Below are 13,492 nucleotides of genomic sequence, written 5' to 3'. Positions count from 1 at the left end.
TTTATAGTGTTTTTTAATTTTAAATTTCAATTTATTTGTTTTTTTTTTAGAAAATTATTTTAATAATTTTTTATTTCTTCAGTTATTTTTTAATGTTTTTTATTTTATTTTATTTTATTTTTTCACTGTTGTTTATTTTTCTTTAATTATCTAGTCATTTTTTTTGGTTTAATTAAAAAAAACAAATCTTTAGATTATGGTTTTTATTTGAATATATATATTTTTTCTTTTAATATTTTTATTTTGTCTTTTTTTTTTCAATTTTTTTGTTTAAACTAATTTTCTATAAGTAAATTTTGTTTTTTTTCACATTTTTATGTTTGTTTGTTTCTTGTCTTTCTTCGTTTTTTTTTGTTTTTTTGGGGTCATGTTTTTAATATATTTTTTAGTTTTTATTATGTTTTATTATTTTCTTAATATTTTTTTACTTGTTATCCTAACCTCAAGATGTTAATGTTATTAATTTTTTTAACTTTGCAAAAAAAAAAATTCATTATAAGACAACATTGCAAAGAAAAACAAAAAACACATGTTTGGAAAACTCTTAAAAAACAAACATCTTAGGACAAAAAATAAGAAGAGAAATAAGACAACTTGAAAAATGGTTAAATTATCAACATTTTAAAAAGAATGTGTATAGTTAGGACATAAGAAAATTTGAAGTGTCTAAAATATGCCTTAAAAAAAATGTTGATGTTTTCTAAATCGGCATGAAAATCACCAACATTTAAAAAAATTTATTCACACTTAATACATTAGAAAACTTAAATTTTCAAAAGTAAGCTCTCTGAAAAAAAAGGTTGATGTTGTATTAACACTTTTCAAAATCATCATGAAAATCATTAACATTTAAAAAAAATGTTTATACTTGATACATAAGAAAATTTAAAGTGTCAAAAATAAACCCCTAAAAAAAAAGGGTTTATCTGCATCAACACTTTTCAAAATCAGCATGAAAATCACTAACATTTAAAAAAAAATGCTCATAATTAATACATAAAAAATTTAAAGTGTCAAAAATATGCTCAAAAAATAAAAACATATATTAAGAATCAACACTTTTCAAAATCGGCTGATTTTTTTGCTACCTCGAAAAAACGGGTAATCGATGAAGTTCTCATTTACTCAGTAACTATGTTGAAAGTGAGGTTGGACCTCACATTTTACTAAGAGATATTCTTGATAGGCTTATTGTCAGAGAAATAACTAATCAAACAACACTCCATGGTCAAGCTAGGATGTTGCATAGAATACGAAAGAAGGTATGGCACAACTTTTCTATTAAAGTCGATCAAATGGTATTGAAGGATAGGGGACATGTTGTGGTTGAGGAAAAGCAATTGGAGAAAATTTGGTTGCATTCTTTGCCCTTTTTTTAGATATGACCCTAGAAACATTATTATAAATCATTACAAATGAGTAACATTGTTAATGGATTTTCAACATCAATAACCTTTATATGATTATGCTTTTATTCATGCTGAAAATTTTGACCAAGTAGCTGAAAGAGAAAAATTCATGGATTCCGAGGAGAAGGAGAAGGTTTAGAAGTTTAGAGAAGATATGTTTTTTGTCTTAAACATAGGAGTCTCAATACTTTTGTTCCTCTTGAAAAATTAAAATTATTTGAATATTTAACTTTCCAATTTACTGATATTGTTGCAGAAACTTCTTCTACATTTATATCAATGCAGAGAGTTCAAGTACCAAAGTCTCTAGTATCATTTGATCTTTCCTCATTATTATTATCTCATATTTCATTTGGTTTGATTCAAAAAGAAAAAGAAAGCATTGTTCAACAAGAAGTAGAAAATCCTTCAATCACAAAGAAAAAATTATCTCGGGAGCAAAGCATCTCTATCGTAGAAAAAATGGTGATTGATGTTGAGTCACCTGACCAACTAGATCAACCATAAATTTCTATAGGCATGGGGGTTTTTGAAGAAGAAATTGTTAAAAAAACAGTTGAAGCCCAACAAACCATTCAAACAGTTGTTCAAGATATCAACAAAGAGGCTCAACAAAGTGCAAAGGAAATCACTCCAAAAGTTCAAAAACTTCACAAGGAGACAGTTCAAAGTGTGTCACAAACCCCTAGATCTCCAAAGCAACTTTCAAAATATTGGTCTCCAGGCATCACACTAACTCCTATTTCTACAAATATTCCAATTGCTTCTTCTATTTTCAGACCAATGTCTAAAGTTGAACCAGTCACAAAAATAGTTCCTTCCCTCAGCGAGTATTATTTTAACTCAAACCAAATATGTGGTGAAAAGGACCAAGAAAAGGAAGCATGATGATTCTACTAAAATTACAAAATTGAATTGGCAAGCTTCAAGAGACCATGATGAAAAAGCTAGAGAGTCAACTCAAGTCCTAGGAGCCTTCATGGATTACACTCAACATTTATTTGGTATTCTTGCTGATGAGTATGTTAAAAGTTTGAAGAAAATTAAGGAACATGAAACAAAGTTGGAAAAAAACAAATATTTTAATGAGGAAGAATGGAAGACATTCCATAGTACTCAGAGAAGGTTTTGTTATTATTCTTCAAAGGAAGCATAATTCTGATAAATTAGATTTGGAACATTTGTGGCTGACAATGTTGAATGATTTAACCCATTAACATACTAAAGAGATGGAAAATTTGAAAATAACCTAAGAAAACCAAATTTCATCTTTCAAGATTAAGTATGAATCCTTAGAGCAGCAATTAAAACAAAGCCAAGAATTTGCTGCAAGTGTTATTTTCTTGAAAGAACTAGCTTTGCAAGTAAATAAAAAATTAAAGAAAGTCCAATTCAAATTTTCTAAACAGATGTATAAAATTTACAGATTTGTCATGGAGTTATTATTTCTCACTGACAAAATTGAGTCAACAATAGAGGAAGATAAAATAATAAGTAACAAGTTTGGGTATACTGTTGATTGGAAAAAACAATTCAGCCATGTTGTGAAACTTTCAAAGAAAGACAAAAATCTTATGATTGCTTCATTAAACCAAAGACATTCAAATTGTAAAAAAAAATAATGAATGGATTGAAGATGTAAATAAGCTTTGTGAATTTGTTTGGGATTTAGGATTGGATATAGCAGGTGAATTCGATATGCCTCACCCAAAATCTCTTAGGGAAGTAATTCCATTAACACTCAATCAATAAGAAGTTCAGGATCAAGGAGCATCAGATGAAAATAAGATAGAGGAAATTCGTATATGGAATGAACAAACTTTCCAGAATTTCCCGCAGCTTCCTCTTGAGCAAATGAAATTAGTTTCTAAGTTCTCAATAATATATAACCGTAAAAAGAGATATATTGAAAATATGTTATCCACTTTTCAGTTCAGTATTGATAATTTCATGCCCATCTATCTTCAACAAATTCCTAAAAAATATTTGGAATGGGCTATGTACATCCAAAAGAATGTTCCTAAAAAGACACCAGTTGAATAAGCTTCAACTGCTCAAATTCATGATGAAGATTGAAACGACCTACCCAGTTTTGAGGAAGAAGATATTTTAATTAGATAAGATTTTTTTTAGTATTATATTTAATCGAGAAAATATTTAAAGATTTTATATCTTTATCTGAGATCAAATCTTATCTCATTTACTTTTCTTATTTAAACAACCCATTACGTTGGAGTATGGGTTCGAATTGTTGAAACCTGAGACTTTGATTTTGTAATCAAGACTTACTCTGTTATTCAGGTTTTGAAGACCATTCAAGATTTTGATCAGTTTTGCGAGTTATAAGCATATATTGTGATCTATTAAGTAAATAGACACTTATAGTATTTTTTTTTTTTCATTTGCATGTCAAATTCTGTGGAATATTAGGATGTGTTACTGATTATGTTTTTAAAATAACTTAGCATATATTATTGTCGAAATTATTCATTTTAGATTTATTATATATTCTTTATTCATCAATGTTTATTTCTGGTATTCAAAATATAGTTGTATGAGTTTCTCTTGTTTTCGAGATAGTTTTATCTATGTTATTTAATTTCAGTTAAATTACATGCAATAGAAATATAAAATCTTAAATTGTTCATAAGCTTTTGCAAAAGAGCCCAAAAACTATTCTCTGTGGCTAACTAGACCCATATTCCAGTTAAAGACAATCATTCCTATGTTGGAAATAATACTGAGAGGGGGGGTGAATCAGTATTATCAGAAAAACTTTTTTATTTTATGCTCAGAAACATATACGCTACTTCAGTTAAGTGAAACGGCGTGTACACGCTACTGTGTCAAAAGAAACCAGCGTATAACAAGAAAAACTTATGATTCAGTAGCTTATCTTCAGTAAATGCATCAGGACATTATTAACCATGATAGTAAAACAGGTGCAGTATAACAGAACAGATCATCACACAGAAAACACACACATGAACACCATGATATAAGGTGGAAACCCAATGTGGGTGAAAACCACCTGCTGCAAGTCGTCTCTATATTTCTTTAATATGAAATTTCAGTTTACAATCTTTTGTACTGGTGCAGTCTTATACCAGTACGCAGGCTACAACCTGCTGAAGGCTACAACCTGCTGAAGGCTTCAACCTTCTCTCGTTCTCCAAACTTCCTTGGAAGGGAGCTCCAACCCCCTTTGCTCTTGTACTAGCTAAGATACTAGTACGTAGGTGCTGGCCTACAATCTTCTTTCCTTCAGGTACCACCTTTCATACATTTTCAGACTGGATATTCCTGAAGCACAACATTACAATCTAAAGACCACAATTCATTCAACTTTCATAACAGATCATTGAAGCACAAAACAACCAATACTAGCATCATCAATCTTTGAATCTCTGAACCACTGAAACCCTGTCAACACCAGTCACCAGAACACAGAGCAGACTACAGAACTCTGCAATAGCAGTCAGACCCAACTGCAACCCCAAAAATCAAACTTCAAAAATATACGCTACTTCAATGAGAGAAACCCGCGTATACACGCGCTTTTACCAAAGACAACCTGCGTACAGATCTAAAAATAAATTCTCTTAACTTGCAGCTGTACCAGACATCAGTTAGACCCAGAACATAACATTGCGTCAGTATGCAGATCTAGAAATACGCATAATCAACCATATCATAATAGTGCATTTCAAACCATTAGATCCCGATCTGTCCTTAGATCTAGTCTTCCATCAACCGGTGTGATCTCTCCTTAGCTTAGATCAAGCAACCCAGAACCTGCATACCAGATCTCTTTCTTTTTCAGATATTCAAGACTTTTCCATTGTCTTTGCCTAATGATCTTCTTCTCCTTATATAGCCTTAGGCCTTGCTCAATACCACGGGCCAAAACCATAGAAATCCAATACCATCAACTTCAAAACTAGGGATCAACACGTCCGTCGAGACACCATGGTCCAAAACCATAGGGACAACTTCCAAGGAATAACCGCCACGGACCAAAGATAAGTTTTCCACATACACGCTCTTTTACTGAAGCCAACCTGCGTGTACATGCGACTTGGTATATAGAGAACCTGCGTATACGCGACTTGGTATATAGTGAACCTGCTTGTATACGCGACTTGGTATATAGTGAACCAGCGTGTATATATTTTCTCTTCATACTTGTAGTCTGATCATCAATTCCTTGCTGCTATCCTTCTGCACTATGATTTGTCATCAGTGTGATTTGCCATCAAGGACAACACTTGTCTCATAATGCCAACATCCTAGTATTTTTTATTAATATTGTGTTTGAATGATTCCCCATCCCCCCACCCCTCTAGTTGTTAAAATCATTCAGGAAACTTTCACACACACAACAACAACTTGTATATTTTTTGTAGTTAATTTTAAATATTAACTCACGTCATATATTTTCCCTAATTTAGTTTTAATTTTAGCATTCATTTAGTTTAGTTTTAAAGTAGAATAGGAAACCTTCCTTTGTTCTAGAGAGTATATAACCCAACCAAAGGAATATGGGTCTAATTGGGATCCTAATTAGGTCAATACTCAATCGTTGCAGCTAGGACCTTTTTCCTTCTATCAACACCTAGCCAAGTCCATCTAATTTCTCAGGAGAAGATTTTCCCTTAGACCATTCACCCCTGGCCAAATCAGCATGGCCCATCCAAAGTCCTTTACTACTTCTCAGGTGAATTTCATTTATCTCCTCTGGTCAAATCAGTACAACCCAACCAAGTATGTCTTGTTTCTCAGTAGAAAATATGTCCAATCCTACAATTTCCTTGGGCCATTTACCCATGGTCAAACGACCCAACCAAGTCCTTATGGCTTCTCAGGAGATGGTTTGCCCAATCTTGCAAAGACGTCAACACTCCCTCTCAAAGAGGGAGACATTCTGCATCACATCAAACTTATTTGTAAAGTAAAGAAAATTTTCTCTAGATAGATGCTTGGTGAGAATGTCCACAATTTTCTCATCTTTGGATATGTATTGGAGCTAACCTACTCCCTTATGCACCATGTCTCAGATGAAGAGATATTTGATCTCAATGTGCTTCAACCTGATCAAATAGCCCTACAAGTAGCTTTCAAAGCCACACTGCTTCATGTCTTATGGCAATAGTTGTGATATACTCTACCTCTATTGTACAGAGTGCGACAAAAGTCTACTTCCTACTAAACAAGGATATCATATTCAATCCCATCTAAAGAAGCACACCAAGGTGCTATTTTTTTCCTATGCACTCTTGGCCCAATCCCTGTAGCCTTACTTCACCACCTGATACATATATCAAACCATATCCAATTGTACCATGTAGGTACCTCAACACATGCTTCACTGCATGCCTTGACTCAACCATGAACTAGCTAGCTTCCTTCACTAGATCTATCACCACAACTACTTTCTAGTCACCCTGACTAGGTGCTTCCTCTAACACAGAATCAGATCCTCCTGTGACAATCCAAATTTCCCCCTCTGCCATTGCTTCTCCCTCTGTCACTAAAGAATATTTGAATTTCTGGCATGGTCCCCTCATAGAAGGCATACTGCTCCTAGAGACATCATATCTATGAGTATCTAGTCTGACAATCTCAACCCATGACATCCTCTTGGAAGATTGCTCATTCTACTCTGCTTGAATGTCTACTTCCTTGGAACTGGAAGCTCTTCCAGTCACCTAGCATGGTCCAAATGTCCTAACCATTTGTACAATCCTCCCTCTCGAACATCAATCACTCATGCTGAGTCTATGCTCGAGCCCTTAGGCCATACAAGAACCTGACCATTTGGCGATTGGAGCAAAGAATTTCTCATAGTTCACTCCCTCTTTTTGAGAGAACCCTCTTGCCACAAAATTTGCTTTATATTTCTCGATGTTGACATCTACTACATGAATAATTGCATTGGCAGTTTCCAAAAAGATTCCTTTCTACAAAACTCCACTCAAGAGGCCATGGAAGAAAAAAATATAACCAAGCAAAAAATACAAGGACAAGAGGTTGACCTAAAAATAATAATCAATGGAGAAAAATATAAAGTACTTATCTGTTGATCTAAGGATTGTAAAGGATTGTCAACTCCCTCTTGATCCTTGCCTCCTTTGTAGCTAAGCACTATCTTCTAATATTAATTCTTCCTTGCAAGGAGGATGATTGAAAGGTTTTTAAAGGAGTGTTCCATTCCAAATGCCTTCTTTCTTTATGTTAAATGTGATAAGAATGTCAAACATCAATCTCCAAAAAGGGTGTTCTATGTAAAAGGCCCCCAAATGGAAACAAATCTCAATCTCACAGATCTGGTAATACTCTTTTCCCACTGCAGTTTGATAATGATCAGTGTGTAGAATATATCGGTGATTGTGTCCTCTCCATGATGAACTTAATCCTGATACTGTGTGTCGATTTGGGGTAGCATTGGATGTGCTCTAGCCACGGAATTTGGTGGAGAGGTTGGGGCACATGAGATATCCAATACCCAGAAATGGTTTGGGCAGATTCTAAATAGATTAGGAGATATTAAAATAATTAATATTTTTAATGGAGTCCCTAAGTATAAACTTAGCAAAAATAAAATATTAATGTGTATTAATATGAATCTGTGTTAAAATGGTCCAAAAGATATGGATCAGGCCAAATCTAATCTTAGGCGTTGATTAGGGACTTAATCTTGGCCGTTGAGATGTCAACAGGAAAAGTATATGAGGAGGTTTGAGGGTCACTTGGAGAATAAACCAGATGATCAATCATTTTATTCTCTAGAGAAGGGTTTGCTAAGAGAGATAGAATCAATGATCAGGAGAGAAACTGAGGGGCATTGAGTACAAAGAAATAGAGAAGGTAGAGATTGTGCCGGGAGAGCAGCGCAACAGCTAGGGAGAGCGACGCAGAGCCAACAAGGGCTCACACAGGGCCACACAGAGGCAGCCAAGTGCTGCGTAGAGCACCAAAAAGGCCAGCGTGTCTGACGCAGAGGCCCAAAAGATGACGCAGGGCCTCCTGGGGCTGGCGCAGGGCCAGTGTGAGACAGAGAGGGGCTGACGCAGTCCAGATTGGGTAGACGCTGGGGTTGGAGGAGCAGTTTTGTGCTGAAGAGCTGTCGAAAGGATTTTCCGGGGTTTCAACTAGGAGATTTCTCTCAAATTGTGAGGTATAGCTGCTAAGGAAATTCTCTATTAGGTAGGCCAGGTTCGGCACCCAGATTGTACTCTGATATTTCTTAATAAGAAAACCCTCAGATAGCTGCACCATTTTTCTCGCATTGGGTTTTTGCGGGGACATTGGTCCAAAAATAATGGTGTCATGTGGTGTGTTTGTTCTTGTTTCTTTTAGTTGCTGATCTGTAATATGTTGAGCATGAACTGGTGTTTATTTTCAATATTTACTTTGTAAATAACTTGTTAAAGAAAAATAACAAGTAAGTAGGAATAAATCAGAAAAAGTGCATGAAGGGTTTCTAAACTAAGTAAACTTAGGAACTTCAACATGGTATCAGAGCATGATCGCAAATCACAAGAGGACTGAAAGACATCAGCCGAGCGGAGCAATAGCAGTAGAAAACAGCTGTCCCGAGGTGACAGACGCTGTTTCTAGCAGCGCAGAAGCCAAGGAAGTGTGATGCAAAGCCAGCCAGAGCCACGCAGAAGAAGTCGGGAATTGCGCAGAGCCTCAAAGAGGCCAGCGTTGCTGACGCAGAGGGCCAGAGGGTTGACGCAGGGCATCCCAGGGCTGACGTAGACCCATCCAGGGTAACGCAGAGCTAGTGTGACACAGAGCCAACGTGAAGCAGAGAGGGGCTAACGTAGTTCACACAGAGACAATTGTTGGAGTCTAGAAGGCTCCAGAAATATTGCAGAGTGGAGCTAGTGAGGTACTGTAGTAAAAAAAGTACCTGACAGAGCAGGGCTAAAGGAGTTGTTACCGAGGTTTTCTAGTCAAGGAACCTGGATCAGCAGTGCAGTTGCATAAGATGATCAGAGTAGGGGGCATCTCGACAAGCGGCAGAAGGATTTCTAGGAGGGAAATCAGGACTTAGAGGGAGTCCAGAAGAGAACTTCCAGACGGGAAGTAGAGACTTAGAGGAGTCGAACAGAGAACTTCCAGGAGGGAAGTAGAGTAGCGTCATGGCACTACACATGGTAAGAGACCAGGATAGGTTGGACGAAGCATCGAACTTCGCAGTTTGGAAGGCCAGAATATTATAAGTGCTTGACAAGAATCGTGTCAAGAACTTCGCCTTAAAGGTAGTATCTGTCCCAGTCGACCCCAATGATAATGACAGGTACAAAGAGGCGATGGCGAGGGCCAAGTGCACTATCCTTGACGAGGTCAAGGATAATGTGGTACCACATATAGCCGAGAAGGAAATGACAGTTGAGATGTGGGAGGCTCTCAAGAACCTATACCAACATACTTTTGTGCAGAGAAGAATGCTGCTCGAGAACCAGATGAGGTCGTATCAGATGAAGAAGGGTCAATTGATTGACACCTTCCTTGGAGGATTGAATGAAATCCGAGACCAGTTGACTGCTATAGGAGTGACTTCGGATGAGGAGCTTATGATGAGGACAACCCTGAATGTTGTCTCAGAAGATTGGGAAGTGTTTGTCCAGAGTATCCTGGGCAGAGGGACTCTCCCACCTTGGGACGAGATGTGCGCAACTCTTCGCCAAGAAGAGATCAGACGACAGTTGAAGAGAGGTAGCAGCAGTAAAGGGATCAAGGTCAAGTAGGAGGAGGAGGATGTGGCCCTAACATCTGAGGGAAAGCAGGAGAAGCGAAAGAAGAAAGATCTCTCCAAGATCAAGTGCTTCCACTGTGGGGAGATGGGTCATTATGTGACCCAGTGCCCAAGGAAGAAGAGTAAGGGAGAATCTTTTGAGACTAAGGTAACGCCAACACGGGCAGAGAGGGAAGTTTTGATAGATGATGATTGTGCCATGAGTGCACACACACCACTTGAACAGAAGTGGGGAGACATCGAGCTATAGTTAGGTGGACTACATGCGATGAGGGGCAGGATCCTCGAGGTACCTAGCCTCTTGGATTAGACCTTGCTACAGTAGCCCTGTCGAGGAGTAGCAGGACTGGCTAAGTGGGTAAAGACGGATGTGGATGGAGCGACAAAGAGAGCTACAGTGCAGGAGTCCCGAGACATCGCAGAGCTAGCAGGCTGTAGCAGTGCGAGAGGCACAGGAGTGTTGCACTAGTGCAGGACAACACAGAGAGGTGTGCAATAGTGCGAGATGCAGGGGAATTGTTGCAGCAGCGCAGAGGTCAGAGAGGGAGCACTTGTTAGCAATAGGGGGAGCTTCAACATTAGTGGGTGTCTCTAGCCCAACATGAAGGTCATTTGGGAGATTGGTTACTTACTTCTCAGTAACTGAGTTGCAATGTAGCAGTGGGCAACACGATGCAACATGATGAAAGGAGGTGCAGTGCAGATGCAGTGTTGGGAGGAAGGACCAGCAACAACACAGATGCAGAGGGAGCTGTCGTACAGATGCAGCAGTGGCAGTGGCAAAACCATGGGCAGCAGTACAGGAGGTAGCAGTGCAGAGGAAGTTGGGCAGGAAGGCCTAGCATTAGCACAGGTACCGATGCCAGATGATCAGAGTAATACTCAGTGAGGAGTACTGCTAGAGCACAGTCCTCGCTAAGAGGGAGTGTTGATTTGGGGTAGCACCGGATGTGCTCTAGCCACGAAATTTGGTGGAGAGGTTAGGGCACATGAGATCTCCAATACCCAAAAACGGTTTGGGAAGATTCTAAACAGATCAGGAGATATTAAAATAATTAATATTTTTAATGGAGTCCCTAAGTCTAAACTTAGCGAAAATAAAATATTAATGTGTATTAATATGAATCTGTGTTAGAATGGTCCAAAAGACATGGATCAAGCTAGATCTCATCTTAGTCATTGATTAGGGACTTAATCTCGGCTGTTGAGATGTCAACAGGAAAAGTATAAGAGGAGGCTTAAGGGTCACTTGGAGAATAAACCAGATGATCAGTCATTCTATTCTCTAGAGCGGGGTTTGCTAAGAGAGATAGAATCAGTGATCGGGAAAGCAACTAAGGGGCATTGACTACAGAGAAACAGAGAAGGCAGAGATTGTGCCAGGAGAGCAGTGCAACAGCCAGGAAGAGTGACACAGAGCCAGCAATGGCTCACACAGAGCCACGCAGAGGCAACCAAGGGTTGTGCAGAGCACCATAGAGGCCAACATGTCTGATGCAGAGGCCCAGAAAGCTGACGTAGGGCCTCCTAGGGCTGATGCAGGCCAAGAAAGGCTGACGCAGGGCCAACGTGAGACAGAGAGGGGCTGACGCAATCCAGATTGGACAGACACTGGGGTTGCAGGAGTAATTTTGTGCTAAAGAGCTGCCAGAAGTATTTTCTGGGGTTTTAGCAAGGAGATTCCTCTCAAACTGTGAGGTATAGCTGCCAGAAAGATTTTCCGGGGTTTCAGTGAGGAGATTTCTCTCAAATTGTGAGGTATAGCCGCTAAGGAAATTCTTTGTTGGGTAGGCCAGGTTTGACACCCAGATTGTACTCTAATATTGCTTAATAAGAAAACCCTTAGATAGCTGCACCAGTTTTCCCACATTGGGTTTTTCCGGGGACATTGGTCCAAAAATAATGGTGTCATGTGGTGTGTTTATTCTTGTTTCTTTTAGTTGCTGATTTGTAATATGTTGAGCATGCACTGGGGTTTATTTTCAGTATTTACTTTGTAAATAACTTGTTAAATAAAAATAACAAGTAGGTAGGAATAAATCAGAAAAAGTGCATGAAGAGTTTATAAACTAAGTAAACTTAGAAACTTCAACACTGTGATGTCGTGAGAGTTCTCAGATCAGTCTATTGATGCTTCCAGAATTGTTGCTACTAGTCTAACATTTTTGATAGGAACATAGAAATTCACCCATTGTTTCTATTTAGATTTTTCCATAAGTAAAGAGAATCAACTCAAAACATGTGAATTAGTTGTGCACTCCAAGCTGCTTTAAATCAAATAATGAGCTGCGTTTGAACCTATTGGAAAAATGAGACCCTATACTGGCAACTTTATCAACTACATGTATGCCCATCATGTGCAAACATATGCAGAGAATGAGACATCTCTTCTCAATAGAATCTCTTGAAATATCCATTATGACCCAGAAAAAAATATATTTATGGCATATGCTATATGTCACCATTTGGTTAGAACCCTATCTCCATAATATAATGGTCTGGTGGATGATGTTCATGTTCGTTGACTCAATACATATGAGGATAGGATTTTCATTGACAGGAAACTCTTTCACTCTTCTAGGTATTTGTCGGATGCCAACTTGGAAAAATTCCCAATCTACTGTTTTTCAAGATGCATCTTTCAATATAAATGTTCTATAGACCACAATTTTGGCTTTCCAAGTTTTTCATACAACCCATGCTTGGTTGGTACAAAGTGTCCAAAAAATAGATTTTCATGCATCAATATCTAAATGAGTAACAAAGGATACCATTACAAGAATGAAATTTACTATTGTAAACTTAGTGAGCATTCCAAGTGTTGCTTTAGGAAAAAAATCAACATATGCCTCGATACTACATCTTCCTTAGCCTTGGCTTCATTCTTCTTATACATGGCTTTCTCCTCAGCTCCCTCTAGCTTTGGAATGACTTGCATGGCTGCTCTTTCAATAAAGGCTTTGGTACCATGTTGAATTTTCTACAAGATTCACATAATCACCACCCAATGATTATTCACACAATATTCTTATGTCACTGATATTATTGAGCAATTACACTTCAAAAAATATCACCACCTAATGATTCTTCACACAATATTCTTATGTCACTAATATTATTGAGCAATTACAATTGAGAAAATATCAACAATAAATGGAAGGAAAACAATAAATATCATATAAATATAGTCATGCACAATATAGACAATATTATTACCCTGAGAAACCCAACCATGGGAGAAAACCCAACAACTTTTCTTTTATGAGAAATTATTCTTCATCAAGGTTTATAAATCCAATTTGTCTAAAAATCTTTT

The sequence above is a fragment of the Pinus tabuliformis genome, chromosome J, assembly GCF_031772625.1.
Source record: "Pinus tabuliformis cultivar Carrire ecotype Pingquan chromosome J, CPIR1, whole genome shotgun sequence".
NCBI classification, from domain to species: domain Eukaryota; kingdom Viridiplantae; phylum Streptophyta; class Pinopsida; order Pinales; family Pinaceae; genus Pinus; species Pinus tabuliformis.
Note: the sequence above shows the minus strand (reverse complement) of the source record.